This window comes from Macaca mulatta, chromosome 11 (genome assembly GCF_049350105.2).
Source record: "Macaca mulatta isolate MMU2019108-1 chromosome 11, T2T-MMU8v2.0, whole genome shotgun sequence".
Classification (NCBI taxonomy): domain Eukaryota; kingdom Metazoa; phylum Chordata; class Mammalia; order Primates; family Cercopithecidae; genus Macaca; species Macaca mulatta.
Genome location: NC_133416.1, coordinates 85,233,427 through 85,246,652, shown reverse-complemented (window position 1 = coordinate 85,246,652; position 13,226 = coordinate 85,233,427). Strand labels below are relative to the sequence as shown.

The following is a 13,226-nucleotide window of genomic DNA, read 5'->3' as shown; positions in this document are numbered from 1 at the left end:
GGGATTTCAGGCATAAGGAATGCCATGGAATAGCAGGTTTCAGGATGGTGGTGGATATCAACAAATAGTTACACATTTTCATATTGTAACCTGTGACACCGGGCAAACCAAGAGATAAAGCAAGCCTGTGTGCCAGATGCCAGGATGCTCAGATTGGGAAAACAAGAAGGGAGAGAGTCGAGAAAAAGGGCATTGGGAATTCCATAGAGTAAGCTTATTAAGAGGTAAGTAAAGGCTTAGGCTGTGACAATGCTTCTTTGGCATCTGGGATTGTTTCAGGATGTCCTAACCTTTCAATCTACTTGACTCTTGGGAACTTTGCAGAAGCTTCTTTCTCTCCTACTGGATTTGAACCTTGAATTATGTAGGACTGAGAGTGCATTGTTGTAATCAAAGGAGGGCCTCATATTTCATGTTAGTAGTCATGAAAATAATGAATAGATCAATGGCAGGTTAATAAAACTTTGGAGATAGGCAATAATTTGTCTTAAAGCACATTTTAAGCTTTGTCTTAAAGCACATTTCTTTAAAAATTGATGACTGTGGACTAGTTTTCCCCAAAACGGTTTCAGGTAATTAAGCTATAAATCTAAGTCTTTATATCTAAATTTGTCTTTTCACTTAAAAAAAAAAAAACCCTTTAGAATTCTTGTGCTAGTCCATCTTTGCACTGGATGTAAGACTCTATAGCCCCCAAATCCTATCTAGGAAAAATACCACAGCCAGGCCAAGAGATAAAGTTAATCAAATACCGTTCTATTCAGCCACATCCAATTTCATAGTAACTATGGGCTTCTCACTTATGCAAACAATACATACTTTTTTTTCTTAAGTTGTTTTTAATATGATTTTCTGTCACAAGCTAAAGAGTACTATTCTTGTAACTGTTAGTTTCATTCATCTTATAAATATAAAAATGAGGCCAGGAGAGCTCACTTTCCAGACTCACACAAACAACCAATGGCTTAGATGGGATCATAAACCAGGAATCTAAAATCTAAATCACCTTTCTGTGATTAATTATGTTAGATTACTTCTCACAACACTATGTTTTCTTCACATGTGTACTGCTTACAATGATGTACGGACTTGCAGTCAGTAAGCATGTGACAAATACACAGGGAAAGTAAAGGATCAGTGATAGTCCTGATCAGGTAGACTGACACCAGGTTGCCAGGATTACAGGATTCAACAAGGGAAAAAAGTTCTCAATATTTAATTAACCTGTTTCAGCCCTCAAGTGTACAGTGTGTCCCATCCAGATTACCTTTCTTTTTTTCTTTTCCCAGAGGAAACTCTCCAGTCTTTTGCTAAAATAGAAAAAAGACAGATATCTACTATTTCAAGAGTTGGGTAGGGGACCTGGAGTTGTGACCACTTCTTAAAAAGCTTCTGATCCAATTCCTCCTGTTTTTTCTTCATATTCATCCCTACATCTCAAATCAGAATTAGTAGAATACCAAATGCCAATTGGCATTGGAATACTCATTCTGTCTTCCGTCATATCTTCGTTTGTTTGTTTGTTTTGTGACAGAGTTTTGCTCTTGTTGCCCAGGCTGGAGTATAATGACGCGATCTCTGCTCACTGCAACCTCCACCTCCCAGACTCAAGTGATTCTCCTGCCCCAGCCTCCCGAGTAGCTGAGATTACAGGCGCGAACCACCACGCCTGGCTAATTTTTGTATTTTTAGTAGAGATGGGGGTTTCACCATCTTCGCCAGCTGGTCTCGAACTCCTGACCCTCAGGTGATCCGCCCACTTTGGCCTCCCAAAGTGCTGCGATTACAGGCATGAGCCACCGCGCCCAGCTATATCATGTCTTTTACTTATCCTCCAAGACTCACTTCAGGTGTTGTCTTTTCTGTAAACTCTCCTCAAAACTTCACAGGCTCAGGGACCCTCCTCTACGCCCTAGTTGTATGTCAATCTAATAATCTGTGATATTATTTTTGAAGACTCTGTGTCTGTCTTTTCCAGAAGCCTATAAAATATCCAAGAATAGGCACTGTGTTCTACTATTTGATCCTAAAATTCCCAAGCCTTTTTGGGGTTCCTGTAGTATAAATTGCCTCCTTCTTGACTTTTCCCACAGTGTTCTCAGTGCTTTTGTGGGCCTGCTAAATCAGTTACGATTCTTCTTCACTGTTACCACTTTCATAGCATTATTGCTATTATTTCCTTTTGTATTCTGGACTATACAGATTTCTACATTTAAGACATTTTTTCAATAATATATTTGTACAGTTTCAGAAGCAGTGAAGCTAGTATAATATTTGAGTATGAATATATCTCTGCTATAAAATCGTCAACTGTTCAACATATTCCACAAATTTAGTATTGAATTGAAATTCGAACAGCATATCTATTAGTTTTCACTATGATTAACCTGTTCTAGTCACTAGCTTGTGATCAAGAGCGAAGCTGGAAACAATTTCAAAATAATTAAAATATTATTGACGTCATTATTTTTATGCACTTAAAAAAAAAATCTTCACCTGGGTATAAATCCCAGCATCTGGCGTTTACTAGTGGTTTAACCTTAAGAAAGTTTTTCAGTCTCTTGTGCATTGCATGCCTCATTTTCAAAAAGGCAATGATTATAGTATCAAACTCAGAAGGTTGTTATGGGAATTAAATTAGCAATATGTGTGGCACCAACCATTCAATATGGAAACTATTATTATAAATAATTTTATTTTCACCTAGCAAATATTTGAACACTCAGGTAGATGTGGCTAGTCCAAGCTGTCTGACATCAGAGTAAAATATACTCTTAGAGAAACAAATGATAGAGTTTTGTTCTATAAAAAATATAAGGCACTCGTAGATATTTAATTAAGCTTCATGAAGAAGCATAGGTTCAGTAACAAGGTTTTATCATCTATCTTGTCAGCAGGAAAACCTAATTGACAAAATATTTCAAAATTACAACAAACTGTAATTCCTGATAGTTTACAAATACACACTTGAAATTAAAAATCTAAAATTAAATTATAAATCTTTATCTCATCAAATGAGAATTATATAGAAAACGTAAATACCAAATGTACATGTATATGTATACATACACATATACCCACACAAACATGCACGCACAGATATGTGAGGCATCTCCTTCTAGTAAGTTCAAAATTTGATCTTTTTAGAAAATAAATTCATGAATATAGTCATACAACCAGATCAGATAAGACTCTGCTAATTGTTATGCAGATAAATCAGAAATGTGATGAATGTCTTAAATTTAATGGTTTATTGCACTAGCTCTTTAGATATGTAATTTATTCCACATAATAGAAGGACACGCGATCATTAAAAATCATATTCAAAAATAATATCTAATACTATGCAGTATTATTTATTATATAAATACAGTGAAGAAAGCAGTATATATATACTCTATATATGATGTAACCCAAACTATGTAAATAGAAAGGGTAAAGAAGCCTAGGAGGAAATATCTTAATGCAATATTCTTAGTTGTCTTTGGGATGAGAGGATTATAGATTCTTTTTAGATTCTTCTTCATACTTTTGTATATTTTATGAATTTTCATTAATAAGCATAGAAAAGTTTTATAATAAAAAACAATTTAGTTTAGAAAATAAGCACTCATTTATAGTGAAAACACTGTCATTTACAAATTATCCTAAAAAAATATGGGAGTTCTGGTAAGGCTTTAAAAAAAACCAAGGGTATTGCAAATAACTTTAACTATTTCAAATGCAAATTAAGTCAAGCAAGAAAAAAATATACATGGAACCCATATGCCGCTAATAAATAAGTCCATGCCAGCCACTCTATGCAGCCGGAGTGAGGAAGATGCAGAATTTATCAGCTGCCAGCCAAATGCCCTCAATTTAATGATCCCAAGTTGAAAATCTGAACCCATTAGTTAGCCTATCAAAAAAAAAGAATTCATGCCTAGTTCTTGAAGGGGAAATAACCAAGTGTTTCATGTATAGATGTAACTTCTTTAATCAAGCTAAGCATTTAATTAGCTAGGATATCTCTCATCATGAAAAGTAATATCATGTAATACAAAAGGACCAAAATTCCTTTTTCCCTCATATAAGCGCTCTTTTAGTATTTTTCATTTTATAAGCCAAACATATTTCTCCCTCTTCCATTTTTCTCTTTCCTGAGCCTGTTAGAAATAAATATTTCAATAAGAATTATATTTCAAAACAATGACAAATTTATATTACATATATTATCTATAAAATATATGTATTACATATAATTATCTGTATTATAAATATATATGTAATTATATATGTATATATAATTATATTTGTTTTATATATTATATGTATAAAAGAACAAAACATTGGTAAATTGCTTTATTGATATTAGCAAGAAGCTGTCACACATGTGAAATGATTGCTCTGTCATCTGTGTTTTCAGGTCTATTGACAGTGCAATAAAAGTAAGTATCATTACACATTAAATTAATTTACCAACTTTTTGAACCTAGATTAAAAAAAACTGTTTATAGTGTAGATATGTTTAGGTCAAAATGAAAAATTAAATAATTTATGAAGTCAAAACATTTCATCCAGGCATGATAAAAACCTTTATAAAATTAATAATTTTATGAATAATGCTTAAAACACAAGATCTAAATTTAAATTCTACAATTATTATTTATTAACAAAGTATCTATGGGCAAGCTACTTGACGTAAGCATTATTTGCCTCAATGGAACTAATAAAACCTACTTTATAGGGCTATTGTAAAGATAAAGTAAAATAATGTATTTAAGTAATATGGTATGTTAGTTATACACAGTAGGTCCTCAATACTTATATCTATTATAGCTATTTTTATTATAACAAATTTGACTACTCTTCCTCCTCTTTCTTCTCCTCCTTTTCCTCCTCCTATTCTTCCTCTTCTTCCTCCTCTTTTCTCCTCCTTTCCTCCTCCTGTTCCTCCTCTTGTTCCTCCTCTTTTCTCCTTCTTTCCTCCTATTCCTCCTCTTCTTCTTTATCTTTTCTTCTTCTCAATATCTTTACCATCCTCATAAGATTCATTAGTAAATTCTATTATAAGCAGGTAAGATAAAAATTATACATAAATAAGAGTCCTTGGAACCATCTCTTGTATTGGGAGAATCATTCTAGAATGGTAAAGTTAAAATCTGATCAAGTTTAATGTCAAGGTGAGTCTTATTTAAAAAAACAGCATTTAGAGTTACAATCTACAGCTTGGGCTAGTTGTAGCGTCGAAACATCTTTTGAATTTCAGTGGCAATTGAGGTTTAACACTCCCTACTCGAATGCTCTTCTAATACAAGACTCTTGAGTAAAAAGCCTAGGATTGAGCACAGTGATTGGCAGAGAGTAGGTTCTCAACATGTGGGTTTGGTATGAATTAATTCCCTAACGGGCATTATAAGAAAGTACTGGAAGCCTCTGAGGTTACTTACAATGGGCACAGTTAATTTTAAGATTTGAAGAGAAGTCCAGAACCAGTTCAAATTCTTGCAATCATGAGCAGAATGGCAAAATGAATTTGAGAGGGCATCAATAACGGTTTTTTCACGTCCCTAATGTTTTGCATTGGTCTCTCCCCACTTAGAGTAAAGAAATGTGGGCAGAAAAGGCAGGCCATCTGATTATAAAATGAAGTAATTATATTTACTTTGTCTCTTTCCATCTCAGTCTGTTAATCTTTATTGTGTTTGCTTTTAATTACAATGGAGAGCCAGTAAGCTAATGAAGGAAACAGTTAAGACACGGGAATATACTAATTCTGTGATTGTACTGGAACAAATCAACATGGATAAAATGAATTATTAGTTTACACACACTAGTGACAAGCATCATGAATCTGATCCTTGAGATATTTGCTTGGTGGCTTAGGAGAAATCTCTGTTGCCTTTACTTTTCCTAGTTGGAAAACACTTGGAAATCATAAAGGTCTCCCACCCTTATAATGGTTGACCCCATGATTTTATGAGAACTGGCATGATGCCCTTTGTCATGGCAATGTAATTTTCTGCACATTGCTAACAACTGCAGACTTAGATATTTAGTATTAACTATGTATTTAGATTTGAACTTAGGCTTGCTTCAATATATGATGAGTTACAATGGCAACCTCAGACTCATACAAAATCATGACAATCTTTAATGCCTTTTGGAAACTCTGTGATTTCAGCATGTGGATTACAGTTTCACAAATCAAAACAATACATCAGGTAGCACAATACAAAAATAATTTCTATGATGTACTATGCTTTTATACTTTCAATAAAAGCATGATTATATAGGAAAATCAGTATACATATGAAGTTATATTGATTAGTTTATAATTAAATTTAGCAATTACTATATTTAGGAATATAGTTTAGATAACAATGTGACAGACAACCCAAAATATAACTGGAAAAGGTATCTTCATTACCACAAGTTCTGGAATTTTGTTCATATTCAGCATAATATATAGTATCTGGAGCTTTGCCTTTCTCTCCTTTGAGATTCATTTTGCCATCATGTTGACTGAACAGCTACCTGGATGAATCATCCACATAACCTAATTTTGACTTCTATTACCATTCTACTTCAGTAACCCAGGTTATAGCTTGCAATTTGTTCAACCCCTCAGTAAATCTCTACCTCTCAAATGTGAAATTTATTATTATTTTATTTTAATTTTTGGTAAAAACCCTTCTAATCAACCTCTTTGATCCCCTTCCTTTCATTAAACATGCTCAGGGGCTTCAAAGTAATGTTTTCAGAAGGCTTTATCAAAGTGCCAGCAGGTGTGTGTCTGAAGAGGGCCTGATTTCTGGTTCATAGGCAGCTGACATTTTGCTGTAACCTCACATGGCAGCAGAGGCCAAGGGACACTCGATAGTGGGTTCTTTTCTAAGGGCACTAATAGCATTCATGAGACCTCCCCTCTTGTGACCCAATCACTTCCCAAAGACCTTACCTCCAAATATCATCACAAGGGGGACTGGGTTTTAATATAGGAATTTTGGAAGGAGATAAACATTAAGTCTATTGCAGTCCTATAATCTTTTTCCCGATTCTTCTATCTTCCTTAAGACTTACCACCTTATTTTGTCTAGGAATTCACTCTCTGTACCAGATCAAATTCCTTTCTCCCCAAAATAAAACAGAGCAAATCAGCAATAATCTTCATCCTGTCCCTTTTGTTGACTTCTATCTGATCTCTCTCCTTACCTTCACTGCAACTTTCCTGAAGATCTCCCTTCATTGTTTCAACCTCCTAACTTCTTCACCTTTTCATAACCTAGCATGCTCCTTCAGTACTTCATTGAAACTAACTTTGATAAAGCCACTGATAAGAAACTAGTTGCCAAACATCACTTATCCACGGAGTTGGACAGTATTGCATATTTCCTCTTCTCTCCATTTCAAAAAACATCAGTTAACCCTAGTTGTCCTTTGATCTCTGTGTTAAAGCAGATTTCTCTGTCTCTCCAAAGGTGGTTCTTCTTTTATTCACTCTTTCAATGCTAGGAATTCATTCTCAGGGCTTGTTTTCTTACTGCACATCTGAGATACAAATGTTTCTAGCTTGCACAGTGCAGAGTCACAGACTGGTTTAAACAAAATTTAATTCATTACTGTCATAATAGGCCTCAGGCAGGCAGGAGGCCAGCTCCACTGAGTGATGCTATGGCTGGGAAGCTGACCTCAGATTCGCGCTGTCTTGCATTAAAATCTCCAAAAAGAGCTCAGATAGTTTTGCCACAGTTACCTCACCTGCTGGGCAGGCTTCTCATGACTGGTGGCATTTTCACTCTGCACAGGTGGTATCATCACCAGCTCTATCTCTGTGAGAAACTTCAAGAAACTAGGACAGTTACAGGACCATAAGTGCAATCTTCACTCTCTCCTGCTTTATATAACTATGTCTGTGAATTTCTAGAGTTTTCTGCCACTGAAGAAAGTTTTTTGTCTTTAACTGTATCTGTGAATTTCTAGAGTTTTTGGCCACTGAAGTAAGTTTTTTGTCTTTAACTGTATCTATTGATCTTATGTATCTGTTAGGAGAGTTCTAACACTTAAAAATTGGGAAACTTCTCATAAGAGTCCAGACTCTTGGCTTCATTTGGAAAAAAAAATCAAATACTTTAGTAATCCTTGGCTCTCTTTTCCACATTTATGCATTTCCAAAGGCAGCAATTTACAATATAAATATGCATATATACAATCTAGAGCTCATATACAAGCTAATTTTGTATACAATCGTATATAAGCTCTAGATTATATATATTATTATAATACATACTAATACTTTAATCCAGCACATACATAGTGACTGACCTTATATCCCCAAAGATATAACCACCTGGGAGTTACACAGGGTTATGAATTGAATTGTGTCTCCACCCCCTAATTTACATGAAGTATTAACCTGCAATGTGACTGTATTTGGAAACAGGACTTTTACAGAGGTAATTCAGGTTAAATTAATACATAAGGGTGGAAACCTAATCTAATAGCACTGGTGCCTTTATAAGAAGAGAGAGGGACACCAAATACCTCTCTCTATACAGGTAGGCGGACAGGCAGGCAAGCATACGACAAATAGATAGATAGATAGATAGATAGATAGATAGATAGATAGATAGATAGATAGATAGATAGATCTCTTCAGGAGCACAGAGGAAAGGCCATGTGAGGATATAGCATGAAACCCACTCTCTGGAAGTCAGGAAGAGTTCTCACAAAAAAACAAATTTGCAGACGCCTTGATCATAAACTTCTAGCCTCCAGAACTGTGAAAAACTAAATGTCTATTGTTTAAGCCACCCAATCTGTGGTATTTAGTTATGAAAACCAAGGAGTATCATACACACAGACAAAACCCAAGTTCCTCTAGAAATAGATGGTGTCCCCAGTCCCCTTTCCCACTGCCATTCTTTAGTTAGGTGCTCATCTAATTTATTTTAGTCACTATCTAAGCACTCTACCTGTCTTTATCTCATCCCTCTTCAATATTCTTACATTGCTGTGAGAGTTCCTTTTAAAATACAATGATCATAGCATGTGCTCTTGCCTTGAAGTGAAATAAAACTAATTAAACTTAGTAAAATAGCTCCTTATCACCTATAGGTCCAAATACCCTAGTATGGCCCCCGCGTCCTTTGTTCCTTGTCTTCTTGACCACATTCCCAGTGCGCTTCAGAATCCCATTATTGGTTCCTCACACCAAACTCTTCTATGCCTTTATGTTCTCACTCCCCACATTCCTTTCTGATTTCTCCCAGGCTGGATGTCAAAAAGTTGTATGCTTTCTTTAAGACCCTGCTTAAATGCTACTGCGTTTTGAAGTCTTTCCTTTATACTCCCAGGAAGGAGTAACTGTTTCTCTTTGGTGCTTCTAAGGCACATTGTATAGACATCTATTATGAGTGGCCTTTGTTTACATTACTCTCTCTTACCATTAAACTGAGGAACTTTCACCCATATTGTATTGTTTTATTTTTTCCCAAGGTGCTATTATGATAACAGGCACTTAGGAAGTAATCATATATTTGTTTATCAAATATTTGTGATTGTTAGCATAGAAGCTAGAGTAAGAACAATAATAGGAGTTAATAAAGGTCAAAACCACAAACATCCTGCAGTCCCCCAAAATGTACCTTTTAAATGTAGCCCAACACAATGTATAAAACCTACGTATTTAACTGCCTGCTATAAATGTATCTGTGAAGTTGCTGGAGAGTCTCCAACATATCTACAAGGATTATATCCATTCTGTAATTTTTTTTTTGTCAAATAAATACAGAAATGGGGTTGGTGTTGGATTGATATGGAAAGTAAATGAACTGCAATATCTTTAAGCAATAAAATATTTGAAATACACTACAGATGGCTGCTGAAAGTCCTCCTTTTTCCTCTGGGGCCTTTTTAATGTGCTGGTAAGAGGAATTCAGTTCTCTATTGTCCATCACATTTTAACCAGAAGTTGATCAAAGGGGAAGCTACAGCCTTCACTACAACAATACAAACAATTCAAGTCCATTGCTATCCTAGCTAGCTGGCTGGCTGCCATTGTGCTATGGCTCTGTGCTTTTGCACTTACACAGCTTTTAGAAAGAATAAGAAAAAAAATGCTGTGGATTTTTTTTTTCTTTTGGCTTTTAAGCTTTCTTGCCAGTGAATTGTTGCAAGCCTTATCATTTACGCATTAATTATAATGAATCAATCACTAATACGTTTCATATTATTTAAAAGACCTTTGACAAAAGTAGTTGGGAACCACAAAATAGGAAGTAAAAGACCTGAATCCTTGTGCTATTAGCTGCATGCTCCTGGGTAAATAAATATTTCTGAGTTTCTATTATTATATTGGTCAAGTGAAGGCATTCAACTAAATCAACATTTCATAAAATGCTACAGGAACAAGTTAACTATTATAAGAGAAAAAAGTGAAGGAATCAGTGAAAAAGCTCATGGAACACTGAATTCAATAAAATTAAGTAGATTTTATTTTGAACCTCGAGACTTCTCTGTACCTTTGATATGTTAATATCCAGCATTACTCTCTAAGAACAGATATGATACTCAGTTTTTTCAAATGTATATAACCCCAGAAAACTGATTTTTGACTTAGAATATCTACTATTGTCTTATGATACCAGAAACACTGGAAAAGTCCAAACTATATGACATCTGAAAGGTCTTTAAAAAATGGTATAAAATTTTTTTGATATGTATAATTGTTTTCTTTTAAAACTCACATTTCTATGTGTTATAAGCTGATATGGTTATTTCCGCAATTTATCTGATATATTTATTGAGTTCCTACAGTATGCTAGCTACTGGTGATACAAAGATAGATTAGATATTATTCTACATTTAAGTGTTTCATGTTCTATGAGTGAAGCAGACACGTGAACATGTAATTACTTACGTGACTGCATAACAGAAAAATCAACAGCATGCTGCAGGAGCAGAGAGAAGATATGTTTTGAAAATAATCAGAAAAATTGCTGTGAAAGACTTTTTGGCCTTTAAAATGTGATTTGCTATGTTGTATGGATATAGTTTTTAGTAGAATAAAATTTCCCCAGTTGACATTTTCTGCAATTGTCTTCTAATTCCTACCAAGTCAAATTTAAGGTGCCAAGATGAAAAGGTTAAGACAAATAGACAGGAAACATGTTTTTATATGATCTCTATTACAGTAATTTTTTTTAGTAAACCTGAACAAAAAGTAGTATCTTATATCTGTTCTTGCCTATCCTACTTGAAATGAGTAACAGAATTTAGAAAATGTTTTGAAACAATTTTTCATAGAAGAAAGTATTTTAAATTAACTGAGTCATACAACTACAACATTTAAGTCCATGTATTTTAAAATGATATACATCCCAAGTTACTTCCCTAATATAAGATTTTAAAAGACCTTCAGACTTATCTGTAATTTTTTTAAAAACCTTCTATCTCTGCTAATAGGAGGATTTATACTATGACCTTATTGCAATTTAATTTATACAAGCAGCTCAAGTTAGAATTATTTTTTTAAAAACCATTTATATAATCTTCAAAAACTGCATCTACCAAGCTGAACCAATTTATTTCAGGTATAATAAGTCATTATTGGATTTAATTTAAAAATTAGCATCATCAGTGTATTCTAACATATCAATATTCTCATTCTCTTGACAGAACACCGCTAATAGGGTAAATAAGAACTCTGAAATGTCATTTTTAATGTTTAAATATTTATGCTAGGCATTCATGTGTTTGTAGGCCTGGCATCTATTTGTTCAACTTAATATAGTGATGCTTGAACTTAAGAACCACCTTGAGGGCTAAAGCTCAGATTACCAGGTCTTACCTTGAGATAGTCTAATTCAGTAAGTCTTGGATGAAGCTGACAATCTGTCTTTCTATGAAGTTTCAATGGCTGCTGCTGCTGCTGCTGGTCCAGGTTACACACTTTAAGAGGCACTGCTTTCACAGGTCCCCACTTACTAGATACCTATCTAGGTCTTTATGTTGTTCTGAGTTCCTCCACCAGAGCCCAATCTGGGGCCCTGATAAAGCAAGGAGAGTTGATTATCCCAGTGTTCCCAAACCAAAGTCACCTTGTGTTCGTTTCTTGGTTCTGCCATCACAACCTCCTTTACCAAAAACTAGCCGATCTTCCCTCCCACAATGTTTTCTACTTTCAGCTAACAATAATAGAATAATAGGTCATTAGTTTCAAAATGTGGCCCACACTTTGGGATTCTTTCCCTCTTATCACTGTCTATTTTTCACATAACCCATTTTTCTCTTTCATAACATCCTTATAGTACCTTGGTTCTTTCCGGAGCTCATTTGCCACTCTATTTAATTAGATGCGATTGCCAGTCTATATGACTATATAGCCTAATTAATAAATAGCCTATATTCATTAATTTGTTAATTAACTCCACAAATATTTGTTAAAACTCAACACATAAATAATATGACAAAAATTCTGCACTCGTGGACTTACATTACAGGTGGGGAGATGCTTCACACACACACACGCTTCACACCCACATACACACACACACACGCGAGTATATAGGCTAGGAGAGTAGGATACAGACAGGGTAGGAGCTGAGACTGTTCTAACCATTATGAGTTAGGATATCAACAGCCTGTGGGTAAGGAGAAACTGAAGACTAATATTAGAATTCCCTGGGTATCTAGCTTTTGGAGTTGACCGTACAAAAATGCACAATGAATTGTATACAGTTCCTATTTCAGAATGTGAGTACTTTGCACCTTAACCTTTTGTCTTTCTCATAAATGCTGAATTAAACAACTACTCTAGGTATTTAGATATAATAATTCTGAAAATATGCAATTCCTTCCTGTACAACAAAGTCAAAATTTTGAGTGAAGAGGGAGCAAAATCAGGCCAGAAATGTATATTACAACATTATCTTACCAAATCAATGTTCTTAAACAGTGATGATTCTGATAAATCAGCAGAGCAATTTCCAGCAAAATAATTAGTTCATCACACACACACACACACACACACACACACACACACACACACACACACACATCTTTAAGAAATTTGAGGCAATAAAGAAGCAAAAATAAGCCTAAAGTAAGAGTTTTTCTATGTTTACAACACCTTCAAGAAAAGCAACAAGCTTATTATGCTAGATGATTTGAAACATGTTTTAATCTTTATATCATTAGCTTCTAGGTAAATCTGAGGATATCTGAACTGAATGAAATTTATTAAC

At 34.5% G+C, this 13,226-nt stretch overlaps 1 protein-coding gene across 4 annotated transcripts in view; it reads right to left on the bottom strand.

Annotated features, from left to right (window-relative positions):
- The window catches only part of NAV3 (neuron navigator 3), a 385,886-nt gene that overhangs the window by 135,799 nt on the left and 236,861 nt on the right, over positions 1-13,226 (bottom strand). The window lies entirely within an intron of this gene.